Raw genomic sequence first — 14,931 nt, 5'->3', positions numbered from 1 at the left:
GCAGAAACTATTTTACTTCTGAACTCTTCAGTCAGTCATTCCAGTGGGGGTAAAACTGTTACAGTGTCCTTACTTGCTTTGGAAATCAAAGTAGGTATACATATGGATGCAAGAAAGTAACATTACCTGAGGCAGAGCATTGTGTATTTGCCTAAGGCCCCTCCCCACTGCCCCACATCAAAAGTATGATCCAAAGCAACTCAACATACCATGCACATTAAGCATGGTTTAGTTTGCATAATATATTCTGCTTTTAAGGCTGTCCACTCCCTGCCCCTTCACATCTGCCACCTGAGGAGGTTTATTGGAGCTCTCTTGGGTGAGCAACAGGGAGGGAATAAAATGGGGGAATGTAGAAATATGGATCTGGATTATAGTTGACATAAATGCTTGTTGTGACCGCCTTGACCTGTTGGTCCTAAGCAGAAGTCTCTAGTTTGCTGAAAGGCTTACAGGATGCTGGAATTTTCTGTCAATGTCCATTGCTCAATACCAAAGTATTTTGTTTAATCTGAGATGGAGGTGCATCGGACAGGCAAGATTCTACTGTCTGCTGAAGAGTGATTGTCCCAAGTTGCTATTGATACGTTTAATCGGGGCTGAGACAAGGTTTTTGTTTTAACTTTGGAAGTGTGGTTGAATTTAAAGACAGTGGGATCAAAAAAGGTGTACTTTCCATGCTGAAGAAAATGTTCACAAAGGAAAACCCAAACGAGTTGTGAAACTTCCATGTTTACCTACACTGTCTTTTAATCCGGGGGGGGGGGGGAATAAATATATAAGGAAAATGAATATATAGATATATTCTTATTTCTATATCTCTCTATATATATCTATAAGGAGTTCAGCTGTTAGGGAAACTGAGTTGACTGGTGGTAGTTGTGACATCATCATCATCATCATCATATTATTATTACAACATTTCTATCCCGCCCTTTTTCCTCTTGCAAGGAACCCAAGGCGGCTTACATGGTCCTCCTCCTCTCCAGTTTATCCTCACAACCACCCTGTGAGGTGGGTTGGGCTGAGAGTCAATGACTGGCCCCAAGTCACACAGTGATCCTCATGGCCGAGTGGGGACAAGAATCTGGATCTCCCAAATCCCAGTCCAACACTTTAGCCACCACACCACACTGGCTCACATCACTTGGAGTCTGTCATTCAATCCATCCATCCATCATCTCTAGCCACAGGGCCAGCCCAAGAAATTTCACCACCTGAGGCAAAGGGCAAGATAAGAACATAAGAAGAGCCCTGCTGGATCAGTCCAAGGGTCCATCTAGTCTAGCATTCTGTTCACACAGTGGCCAACCAGATGTTGACCAGGAGCCCACAAGCACGGCATGAGGACAACAGCACCCTCCCACCCATGTTCCCCAGCAACTGGTGCACACAGGCTCACTGCCGCTGGTACTGGAGGTAGCACATAGCCATCTGGACTAGTAGCCACTGATGTGACCTCTTTGGTGCCTCCCCACACATTACATGCATAAAAGCCAACCATACTGGCAGCTGAGTCTTATTTCAGCACTGGCAGCGTCCTCCGCTGCACCTGAGGGCAGCAAGCTAGCTGAGTGGGTGCAGGGCGAGCCGCATGGTGCACACCCAGCACTGTCTGCACCCTGCCCCTCAACATCTGCCACCTGAGGCAGCTGCCCCAATCTGCCTAATGGTAGGGCTGGCCCTGACTGGCTGTCATGAACTCATCTCTAAGCTGACTCCTTGCAGTTGCTTGGGTATGTATGCATGCTTAACTACCTCAGTAAATCTAAAACTGTTTTTATCCATGGAACAGTGTTAGGAAATATTTGTTCTCCTTCACAACATGAGTTTCAGGCTGACAGCAACAGGGATCGTGCTAGTTCATCTCTCCTTTCTGGAGGGGGGTGTTCATCATAGTAATATGGTGTTTGTTAAGGTCAATGTGTGGTTTTGAATTCAAGCATCTTATACTCAGATATATACCAACAGTGTGGGCCTTTTCAAGAAATTGAACTTGCAGGGCAGCATCAGTAGCAAAGACAGTAATACTACAATGGTGCAAGTTCCAAGATCTGACATCAGCCCATGCATGGCTAGTCCAGAAGTCCAGACAGCTGAACCGGCAACAAAAGAAAAAGTTGTATACCAAAACTTTGAGACAGGCTGGAAGATTATTTTAGAGTTTGTTCCCTGAGTGGTCGGTGGCAGTATTGCAACCAAAACTCTCCCCATGACCTGAGTTCGATCCCAGCGGAAGCCGGGTCTCGGGTAGCTGGCTCAGGTCGACTCAGCCTTCCATCCTTCCGAGGTCGGTAAAATGAGTACCCAGCTTGCTGGGGGAAAGGTAGTCACGACTGGGGAAGGCAATGGCAAACCACCCCGTTATAGTCTGCCATGAAAACGTCAGTGCAAGTGGCGTCCCTCTAGGGGTCAGTAATGACCTGGTGCTTGCACAGGAGGAACCTTTTCTTCCCCTGTGTCTGGAGTGTTTTCAGAGAAACTGGTGGCTGTTCTCATCCCACTTCTCTCTCTCTCTCTCTCTCTCTCTCTCTCTGTTTCTCTGTGATGCTATCTCATCAAGATACTGAGGGTATGAGGTCTTGGGGGTTATTGGATCATAAATGATTTATTGTGAACCATAAGATACTTCTGTTAGTGTGAAAACCCCAATAAAATTGTTAATTGTTTTTTAACTTGGTGCTGCAATTAATTGGGAGCTATTAATGAAGGCAGATAAAAATGCAGAGCCCAATGTTTTATTTCGTTCAGTAAAGCAGTATCAAGAGTGTTATAGCATTCAGATATTTTCATCTAATTAGACAAGGAGAAACATAAAAGGCACAGGAGATGGATTTACAATGTTAAGTAATGTGGGCTGCAGTTGAGGAAATTATTTTATTTTTCTATAGATCCCTTTGATTGTAGAGTAACATTGTACTGTAGTGGCATAATGTAGTGCATAAGTTTACATTATGCTACTTTAGGCCTTTTCACATTTGTTTTCTTGGGTTGTACAAAGACAAGAGATGTTGACTATCTAAGAATATAAGAAGAGCCATGCTGGATCAGACCTAAGGCTCCTTCACGCTGGGCTTTTATCCCACTATGGAGATTGCTTACTCACAGAAGTTTGCGGGTCCTGTACATGATGCAGCCCTCATCCAGGGAACCTCCTGCTCTTTGTGAGCTCTATTGCGTTGTTTTCCATGATGAGGAAAGTAGGAAAGGCAGTCATCTTCCCTTCTCCCGCCATGGACTCAACAAAAATGAGTGTGTACAGTTTAAAGTTGCATTTATTACAAATAAAACTTCGCCACCTAGTGGCTTTGTATGAAACTCATAGATCTCATTGAGAAGTTTAGGGTTTTTTTTAAAGCCACGTGGAAAGGATCTGATCTGATCCCACAAAGATTCCGGAAGCAGAACCCCCAGTAAACTGCAGGATTTTTAGCCTTGTGTGATGAAGCCCCAAGGCTCCATCTAGTCCAACAGTCTAGCATTCTTTTCACACAGTGGCAAAACAGCTGTCGACCAGGAAACCACAAGCAGGACACAAGTGCAACAGCATCCTCCCGCCCATGTTCCCCAGCAACTGGTATGCATAGGCATACCGCCTCTGGTACTGGAGGTAGCACATAGCCACCAAGCCTAGTAGCCATTGATAGACTTCTCAGCCAGGAATTTGTCTAACCCTCTTTTAAAGCCACCCAAGCTTGTGGCCATCACGACATCCCGTGGTAGCAAATTCCATAGTTTAACTATGCTCTGTGTGAAGAAGTCCTTCCTTTTATCTGTCCTGAATCTCCCACCAATCAGCTTCATGGGATGACCTCGGGTTCTAGTATTATGTGAGAGGGAGAAAAAAGTCTCCCTATCCACATTCTCCACATCATGCATAATTTTGTACACCTCTATCATAGTCTCCCCTTACCCTCCTTTTTCCCAAGCTAAACAATCTCAGCTGTTGTAACTTCCCTCATAGGGGAGTTGCTCCAGGTTCTTGATTATTTTAGTTGCCCTTCTGTGCACTTTTTCCAGCTCTACAATATCCTCCTTTAGGTGTGATGATCAGAACTGTACACAGTATTCCAAGTGTGGTTGCACCATAGATTTGTGGTGCGACCACAAATGTATTACAGCTATTCCATTTATTTTAGTTTCCCCCCCAAAAAAAAATTCCATTTGGATAGAAGAGCTAACATTGTTATGGTAATGTTGGCCAATAAAAAAGGCTAAATAAATCCAATTTAGTGTCCAATCCTATGCATATTTAGACAGAAAAAAGTCCTACAACTCCCAGCATTCTCCAGCCAGCATGGCTGGCTGGGGAATTCTGGGACTTGTAGGCCTTTTCTCTTGTCTAAACATGCATAGGATTGAGCCCTAAATGTATTATTTCTGGGTTGTGGAGAAACATATATTTTGTAGTTTATCTTTGGAAAGTTCTTTGACAGTACAACATCAGATCCCTGGTAAATCGCTCACCGTTTTTGCTCAGTACTATTCTGTCAAACCCAATTCACTTAATGCAAAACAGGGCCTCCCTCTGAAATCCATGGCTAGCTGGGGAGTGCTGGGACTTACAGGACTTTTTTCTGTCTAAACATGCCCAGGATTCAACCCTTAGCAATGCTTGATCTTGTAGGTCTCAAATTTATTTAAGGACCAGGAAGATTGTTTTGCTATCTAGCAGATCTTATGATATCCCATCCTAGGAGTAAGAGTAACAGCTCTGGCCCAGAAGCCTACATCAGCACAGGTGTGTCATCTGGCTGCAGCATCCATGTGCTTTTTAAAGGCCAGTGGGAAGACTGTGTGAATTGCCATGGAAAGCCCATATAACTGATTAGCCTAAGGCACAATCCTATGAAAACATGCATATGTTTGTGCCCTTCTAAGCATAATTCATTGTCACATAATTACCAGTACATCAGTACAAACTGTGCACTCACTTCAATGCTTTAAATTACCTTGATGGACAGCATATAACTGAGGCATTGCTCTGCCTCTGCCAAATGTGTTGGCTGTTCTCCATACACTTTATCACTGCACTGGGCTGTGCATGTTGTTGTTTTTTTAATAGATGGTTTCATATCAGCATCTCAAAAATTGATTTGTAAATTTCAATCAATTGAAAAGTTTGGAAGTAGTCTTTCTTTCTGTATGCCTGTGATCCTTCTATGTTTTTAAAAAATCATTCTCAGTTACAAATGCTGTAAGTTCTCAGGCACTTTGCCAGATTTTGGCTTCTTTACTGCTACTCTTTCACCTGTTTGTAGATAAAATATTGTGGATCTGCTGTAGAAAAGCTGAAGGAAGAGTCCACAGTATGGAGAAAATGTAAGCTGTTTATTTTTAATTAAAAATCCACAAGTTGCTCCCCCTTTTAAAACATTTATTTGGGCAGTCATTATGAAAAAAGTTACCCTGGGGAAGTCAGGGAAATGGGGGGGGGGGCTCATGCAGGGGGCAGTATGCCAAAAGGTTCCTCAAACCTGGATAAAGCCCTGGGTATACATCGTGCTGTGCAATATCTTGTGCTAGCAAAAGCTGGATTGAGGCCTCGTCTCAAATCAAGGGATGACCTTGATAGATGATGGAGGAACTGGAGCTGCTTTACTCTTACCGCTACCATGACGTCATGCCAAATGTTTCTGAGGTAAAAATGGGGCATGCTGGTACCACTATTATTTTCCAACCAAGGACTGTCCAAGCCTTCCAATCCCACAGCCAAATACACATTGTTGAAGGCTCTGCTTCAGGTGTGTTGAACCTCTTTCAGCCTGAGGATCAAATCCTATTTCAGAGAAGCTCTTCCAAGGGGGCACTGCCAATGACAAAATGGGCAGGGCAAAACCCCCATGAATGCCAGCATATTTTTAGCTTAAAGCTCTTAGCGCCAGTAACTAAGTAAGAAATAAGGCTATAGGAGAGGCATTCCAATCTTTTAGAATGGGAAAAACTGCATAAAAGCTGGGAAATCACTAAATGGGCAGCAGGGGGGCAGGTAGCTATCTGGGAAACCCCAGAGGGCCCAATCTGCACCCTTGCTCTACTTCATCTGTTGTGTGTGGTGTTCATTTGTTCTGCACTAGCCTGACCTGCTGTTTTAAGAGCCAAAACAATGTTTGTTTCTTTAGTTTAAACTAGAAAAAAAAACCCACACCTTTGGCCTACATTATCAACAGTCCACAACATATCTCAGCAGCTGCATATGTGAAATGGCCATCTGTGCACTGCACTGAGCCCGCATGTTCATAGGCATACATTTATATGCATGTGCACTAGAGTCAAGAGGTATCTAGCCCCCATTCAAACACTTAACTTTTAGAAATCCTGGCAAGAGAAATGAACCCTGGAGAATGATCACGCTGTATTTTCATGCCAATTTTTTAAACGGGCAATACATGGCAACAAAATAAGGACAGATTTATCCAAGGCAGATTCCAGAAATCTGTCACTGGTTAACAGGGGCAGTTGAAGTGTGTGATACCAACTCTGATCCAGCATTGGTAGCTTCATAACTGTACAAACCAAGCGATGGAGAAGCCCTGCTACAGGGGAGAATGCCTGCCTTTTCCTGCTCGTGTTGGTCCTAATTGCAGATGCTTCCTTAGTCCTACATAAAAGAGTGGTGAAATTTACTGGACCGGTTAGCAAGCAATGTTTGGTCTAGCTCATTTAGGATAATTAAAGGAAACTTTTAAAAAAAATCTTGAATGGCAGGATACTGCAGAGAAGGAAAGAAAGCCTTCCTTTTTTATTAAGGGTGTTCAAAAGTTCATATACATGTATTGGAGGGGATTTTTTAAAATTAAATACAGTTTCAGAGCTGATCCAGGTCTGGGGAAAGAAAAAGTGCATTACTCATCCTAGGCACTAAGTACAATAATAATCACAGCAAAACATAGCTACCCTTTGATCTCTTGTTTTATCTCTGAACAAAGAATTCTCGTTGCTTCTGCTCTTTCCACAGTAAATCCAGCCATGCATTTGTCCTGTTTCTAGGAAGCAGAATCTGACATCCTATCTGATGCCCAGAGAAATTTGTCCAGCTGAAAACTAGTTTGCTCAGCCCTGCCTTGTGGTTACAGCATATGTAGTCAACCAGCAGCCACTCCAGCAGGCTGTACAGATGAAGATGAGAGGGGGAAACGGGGCCATGATTCCACCAGCCCTGCTGAAAGTAGACTGGATTTTTCCTGTTCCCTCCCCATCCCTTTTTCCTTATGCATCGTGGCTTTTTTAGGCTGTGAGCCTGGGAGCAGGGACTGCCTTGTTTTATTGACTGCACATTAAAAGGAGCCTTTTGGCTGAGGAGCAGGATAAAAATATTTTCAATAACAAGGAAATAAAACTATTTGTAATATTAACTGCTTTGTCCAAATGCCAAGCAGTCAAGATCCTCAGCGATATGCTCACTTCCTGTAGTGAAAATATCTGCTACATGACCAGTCCAGACTTGGCCAGCTTTTCAATTAACATTTGTTTGGCTCCCCGTCCTAGTGGTTGGACACTGTTGACCCTGGTGTGTGGTTGGCCAGTCTTCTTTCCACCCTAGGGCCAAGGACTGAAATAATTTTGCCGTGGCTACGTCTTGGTTCTAGCTTAGCACCACATATCAAATGTAGTCATTAATCAATCTGAATAATTTCCCTCCATATTTTCAATTCAGTCTTAATGGCACGATCGTCCCATCACTTTGACTGATTTTATGATATTTTGTCTAGAAATTCTATTCACTTGCTCAATGGCTGGCACCCTTCCATCCATCTCTTCTTCTGGAAGCAAGGTCAAGCTCAGTTTCCCCATTTAATAAACGATATGTCTGCCAACCCTCCTGTACTATGCATAGATCTGAGAGAACAGATCCTCTCTGGATGTGGCTCCACTTAAATCAAAAGGCGTTATGCCGATATGTAACACCTGAGGATTCTGTTCTTGTGTTCTTTCTCACACCAGCTGCTTACATTGTTTATTTGTCTTAGCAAAAATATGGGGAAACGTTCTCCCAGATTTACCTGGAAACAGCCTTTCTCTCCTCTTTCCACACTTGCTAGATTTGCAAGTTTCCACCCAGTAAAAATATTTTCAGCTATTGGGCAGTAAAGAAATGTAATAAATAAAATAAAAAACTGTTGGAATCCACCACGTCCAAGTAAATGCTGGGTTCCTGTGTGCAGTGCTGCGGGGTATGACCCCCCCCCCACTGCTACCCATCTAGTAGTAATTCCTACACTGCATCTGTTGTCCCAGCCTTAAGACGGCTTGAGATCATACGCACACCACCGTTGATCCAGTTCTTTCTCTGTGTACACTGTGTACAGAAGGATGTTCTGTACTCAGAAGCAGGATTTCATGCACAAATCCTTTCCAGACTGGGGTTTTCTGCACACAAAAGATGGAACATCCGTAGCTCTCTTTGCCAGATCTCCACGCCCAGCTTCTTTGTCTTGAATACAACTCACCTTGCTAGTACGAGAACTTGTGCAGAGTGCTGAATAGACAGCTGACATTGCAAACTTGGACAGTGCCACTCACTTATCTGTTTGGGGCCTTGGATTGTGGTAGGGGAGACCTAACATCAGAGCCTTCTTCCAGTCCTTGTGAGGGTGCAATGGAGCGGGGAGAGCTCCTAGTGAACAACTTGCTCCAACAATATCTGAGACCTGACTGTAGCCTTTTATACCTTGAAGTCCAGACCACCCCTCTCAGACTCCACCCCTTCCTTGAGAAGTGAGAGTCCTTAAAGCGGCAGGCCCATGGCCTGGAGCCTAGCACTCCTTCTCCTCCCTGTGGATTTCCTCGAGGCTCATTGCCAACATTGACAGGCTAACATGGGAGTGTGGGCATGGAGGGGGTTGGTTCTTTGGATAGTTCAAGCTCTATGAATAGGGTTTCCAGATGTCCCACGCCAGGGGACCCTGAATCAAGGGCTCAGCATGTGGCTCAGGCCTGGTTATGATGCTGGGGCCTGAGCTGGTCTCCAGCACTTTTGCTTCTGGTGCTGCTGGCTTCGATGAGTCTGGCCAACCCCTCCAGATCAGAGGGCCGATTTGCAAATTGCTGGCACTCACTGTGGCTTAAATAAGCCACAGTGCGTTGCAGCACGGGCCAGCTGCCATTGTGAATATTGAAGCTGCAGCGAGTCGCCACCGTGGCTTATCATGACAAGCGGACCCAGGCAGGGGGGCTTGTTGCCGTGGCTAACGAGCCACAGCAGAACCCTACTACAGCCCATGGGCTCTGGGTGGCCACAGTGGGTGCAGCCAATTGTGAGAACTGGGTCAAAGTCTGAGTCCAGGCTGCTGCTCTAGGTGGGGGTCCAGCCATCCCCCAAAAGATGATTGATGCTGTCATGAGCGAACACCCTAATAATCTCTTTGGCTGATGTATACAGCAATCTCTGGATCAGCCCAGCACTAATTTAGGCCAAGGGTCAAACCAGAAACCCTTAGCAAAGTTCATGGCTGCCTCCATGTTGCAAGCAACCACAATTGCGGTTTGGAGCATCTCCCTGGCCAGGTTCTGGATAGACCCCACCCACCTATTTGGTCAATGACGCACCTTAACAGGATGGAATTAATCTTTCTGCTTAGGCTGGGACTTGGCCTGGCCAGCAGTGCCTTCCCGGCTCTGGTATTTTCTAGTTTGATTCCTGGGTTGACCCTGCACACACATGCACATATACCACACACTTGGTACAATTCTTGGCTCCTGGTTTCTGGCTCCAGTTCGAAGGCTGTCTCCAGCTTAGCACTGACAATGATTTATGTGGTTCTTACCAGTAATTCCATGACTAAGTACAAAAAAATTAGTTAATAAGAATAATGAAATATGCCTGGTTTCTGCTGCATATATTCTAACTGCAATTTCCGTGATAAGAGGCTATAAATATATGCACAAATAGATATACACACACACATACACTGCCCTGTAATAGAAGTTCTCTGGGCTGTTATTTATATTTTTATTGTTTAATAGATTTAAATACCACCTATCATATTTTTAAAAACATCTCTTAAGTGGTTTACAAAAAAATACATTAAGGGTGCAATCCTATGAGGCCTGCCTGGTGCCAACATCGTTATCTTTTCGGCAGCAGGTCAAGACTTTTCTCTTTTCCCAGGCATTTGGCAACATGTGATGAGTTTTAGTTTAGGCTGGATTTGTTTTATGGTTTGGCTGATTGCTCAAAGTTGTTTTAAGATATATGTTTTCTTTTTGTATACTGTCCGTTTGTGTGTTTCTTATATTTTAAAACGGTGCACACTGTATTTTTAAAGTTTTAACCTTTGTAAACCACGCAGAGATCTTTGGCTGTGGGGTGGTATAGAAATGTAAATGATGATGATGATGCTTGGACAGGGAAAAGAGTCCTACAACTCCCAGCATTCCCCAGCCAGGGAATGTTGGAAGTTGCAGGACTTTTTCTGTCTAAACATGGATAGGATTGGACCCTAACATACATTAAAATAGAACATTTATAAAAGCATTGAAACCAAATATGCATAATGCCATAATGAGCAAGCACACCGGGCAACACAAGCAATCAGGAAAGGCCTGGGAAAAGAGATGGGTCTAATCTGCTTAGGAGCAATCCTATGTGGATGGACGGCCGCCGCCTCCTGTGCAGGGTGGGAGGAGTGGTAAGGAACAGATCTCCTCCTTGCTCCCCCCGCCTTGCTTTCGTGGCTAGACAGCCGATTTCAGCTGTCTAGCCACGGGACCTCAGAGCACAGGAAGCAGCAGCCAGACACAACATAGAATGTGTTGTACTGGCATTTCTGACCTCCCTGACCGGACCCCGGGAACACCCCGTTTTCACTGCTCCGTGCTGCTCTTATGAGCGTGGAGCCAATCCATGCTGCCTACGAGGCGGCACAGGAGGGGGTGGGGGTGAGTTCTCAGTCGTCTAGCCGCTGACTAGTGGCCACAGGATTGCGCCCTTACAAGATTGGATGGATGGACAGATGGACAGACAGACAGACGCTACTTTATAAAATAAGTTCCCTACGTAGCTTACGTGATAAAAACAAACAGCTAGCTGAGCCATTTTCAAACAAAGTTCACAAGATGTTTTCAGTACCGATGGATGCCACCTATGATGTGGCATTGGCTTTAAATGTCATTTGAAGTTATTTCAGATACACCAGCTCTCATCCCTGTTGCTCAGGAAGAAAACCATTGTGCAATCACAGGCTGTGAGTGTTTCAGCACGAGACGTTTATCGTGCCATTGTGCGTACTGGATACCTGCCTTGGTCCCCCAGTTGGCTGCTCACGAAGCAAAAGGATCCTTGCCCACAACAATGAAGCCTATTATGAGCACTCATTTGAAGACTTGCAGGAAAGATGCTATATGCCTATAAATAGGCTGAGGAAGAGTTTCCCCTTCAATGCAAATGTCTGGACACCACTCGATAATAACCCTTATGCACTCCTCAAATGCTTGTCTGTATCCTCAGGAAAAAAAGATCTGACATACCTCTGATTATTTACCAGATGCTGGGGGCAGGGATAGAGTGGATATCTCAATCTTGTTTTGCCCCAAGGTATCTGGTTGATCATAGCAAACACTCTTTTCCAACAGCACAAGACGCGACTCTACACATGGACATCACCAGATGATCAATATCGAAACCAGACTGATTATGTACTTTGCAGCCAAAGATGGAGAAGCTCTATACAGTCAGTAAAAACAAGACCTGGAGCTGACTGTGGCTCAGATCATGAGCTTCTTATTGCAAAATTTCGGCTTAAATTGAAGAACGTAGGGAAAACCACTAAACCATTCAGGTATGACCTCAATCATATCCCTGATGAATATACAGTGGAGGTGAGGAATAGATTTCAGGAAGGTGACCTGATACAGTGCAGGTGACCTGGTAGACAGAGTGCCTGAGGAACTATGGACGGAGGTCCGTAATACTGTTCAGGAGGCAGCAACTAAATCCATCTCAAAGAAAAAGAAATGCAAGAAAGCAAAGTGGCTGTCTGATGAGGCTTTACAAGTAGCTGAGGAAAGAAGGGAAGTGAAAAGCAAGGGAGAAAGGGGAAGATATATCCAACTGAATGCAGATTTCCAGAGAATAACAAGGAGAGACAAGAAGGCCTTCTTAAATGAACAATGCAAAGAAATTGAGGAAAACAACAGAATGGGAAAGACTAGAGATCTCTTCAAGAAAATCGGAGATCTCAAGGGAACGTTTTGTGCAAAGACGGGCATGATAAAGGACAAAAAAGGCAGGGATCTAACAGAATCAGATGAGATGAAGAAGAGGTGGCAAGAATACACAGAAGAACTATACAGGAAAGATCATAATGTCCCTGATAGCCATGATAGTGCAGTCACTGAACTTGAGCTGGACATCCTAGAGAGCGAAGTCAAGTGGGCCTTAGGAAGCATTACTAACAACAAAGCTAGCGGAGATGACAGTATTCCAGCTGAGCTATTTAAAATCCTAAAAGATGATGCTGTTAAAGTGCTGCACTCAATATGCCAACAAATTTGGAACACTCAACAGTGGCCACAAGACTGGAAAAGGTCAGTTTACATTCCAATTCCAAAGAAGGGCAACGCCAAAGAGTGTTCAAACTACCGTACAATTACGCTCATTTCACATGCCAGCAAGGTGATGCTCAAAATCCTACAAGCTAGGCTTCAGCAGCATATGAACTGAGAACTACCAGAAGTACAAGCTGGGTTTCGAAGAGGCAGAGGAACTAGAGATCAAATCGCCAACATTCTCTGGATCATGGAGAAAGCAAGAGAATTCCAGAAAAACGTCTATTTCTGCTTCATTGACTACGCTAAAGCCTTTGATTGTGTGGATCACAACAAACTGTGGCAAATTCTTAAAGAGATGGGAGTACCAGACCACCTTACCTGTCTCCTGAGAAACCTGTACGAGGGCCAAGAAGCAACAATAAGAACCAGACATGGAACAACCAACTGGTTCAAAATTGGGAAGGGAGTACGACAAGGCTGCATATTGTCACGCTGCTTATTTAACTTATATGCAGAATACATCATGAGAAACGCTGGGCTGGATGAATCACAGGTCAGAATTAAGATTGCCGGGAGAATTATCAACAACCTCAGATATGCAGTCGATACCACCCTAATGGCAGAAAGCGAAGAAGAGCTAAAGAGCCTCTTGTTGAGGGTGAAAGTGGAGAGTGCAAAAGCTGGTTTGAAACTCAGCATTAAAAAAACTAAGATCATGGCATCTGGCCCCATCACTTCCTGGCATACAGAAGGGGAAGAAATGGAAGCAGTGACAAATTTTATTTTCTTGGGCTCCAAGATCACCGCAGACGGTGACTGCAGCCATGAAATTAAAAGACGCTTGCTCCTTGGGAGGAAAGCTATGGCAAACCTAGACAGCATAGTAAGAAGCAGAGACATCACCTTGCCGACAAAGTTCCATCTAATCAAAGCTATGGTTTTCCCAGTAGTAACGTATGGCTGTGAGAGCTGGACTATAAGGAAGGCTGAGCACCGAAGGATTGATGCTTTCGAACTGTGGTGCTGGAGAAGACTCTTACAAGTCCCCTGGACTGCAAGGAGGTCAAATCAGTCCATCCTAAAGGAAATCAACCCTGACTGCTCATTGGAAGGACAGATGCTGAAGCTGAAGCTCAAACATTTTGGCCACCTAATGCGAAGAGAAAACTCCCTGGAAAAGACCCTGATGCTGGGAAAGACTGAAGGCAAAAGAAGAAGGTTACGGCAGAGGATGAGATGGCTGGATAGCATCACCGATGCAATGAATATGAACTTGAGCACACTCCGGGAGAGAGCGGAGGACAGGAAGGCCTGGCGTGCTGTGGTTCATGGGTCACGAAGAGTCGTACACATCTTAATGACTGAACAACAACAATCTGGTTGGGGATGGGGATGTGTCCTGCCGTAGAAAATAGTCCTTTATTAGAGGACAGATTTCTATTGGAATGCATCCTCTTTAAAAAGAAAGAACCCTAAGGGTGCAATCTTATGCACGTTTACACAGAAAAAAGCCCAGCATTCTCCAGCCAGCAAAAGTTGTAGGACTTTTTTCTGTGTAAACATGCATAGGATTGCGCCCTAAGAAGGGATTGCCTAGGGGTATTGAAGTTGTCCATCCACATTTAGTATCCGGACAGCAGACTAGGCCTGCAGCTCACCTCACCCGGGTCTTCCCCACTATAGTGAGATATTTTACATTTCTATTTAAAGTACAGTACTTATTTCTACACTTGCATCTAGAGCTATCAATTAACATATGAAAATATTATGCAAATCTTGCTTGGAGATGCATTTCTTCTTTATCGGCTAGGCATAAGCAGCTACTGCTGGAGTTTAAATGGATCGTTGATGTAATTCAGCACACGCTGCTCTAACATTCTTAACTCCTGCATTCATTCACATGCATTAGGCACACAACCTCAACTTCTTTCCCAAATGACTGCTTTTACAGGAATATATGTCTTCTAAAACATCACCATCATCATCTTTTCTGTACCACCCCATAGCTGAAGCTCTCTGGGTGGTTTACAAAGATTAAAAACATTAAAAATACAATATGCAAAATGTTGTATTTTTGCATTTAAAAAATCACGTGCGTAACTTCCTCAGTATAAGAAGCTAAAGTTATTGTGGCAGGTCTAATCAAATCTTTGCCTTTTGTATTCTTTAGTCTTGTCTCTAAGAGCTGTTCACCAGCAACAATCCCTTCCCCTGCCAACAAAAACCCACACCCTCCTGCAAGAAGAGAAAAATCTGCTGACATCGATAAAGAATTCGAGAAAGGCTCCTACAGTTTGTGCCTCCTTTCTTCCAGTTTATAGTCTGAGAACATTATCTCCACTTCATTTCCACAACAAAGAGGGCTAAATTCTTCTCTTAAAAAGACTTGGCTGTTCATGCTGTCCTTGGTGTTTTGCATCATAATTGCATTTGTGTACT

This window comes from Heloderma suspectum, chromosome 4 (genome assembly GCF_057233095.1).
Source record: "Heloderma suspectum isolate Gila_16-S chromosome 4, 16-S_ref, whole genome shotgun sequence".
NCBI classification, from domain to species: domain Eukaryota; kingdom Metazoa; phylum Chordata; class Lepidosauria; order Squamata; family Helodermatidae; genus Heloderma; species Heloderma suspectum.
The sequence above is the reverse complement of the archived record's forward strand: the minus strand, read 5'-3'. Positions refer to the sequence as shown.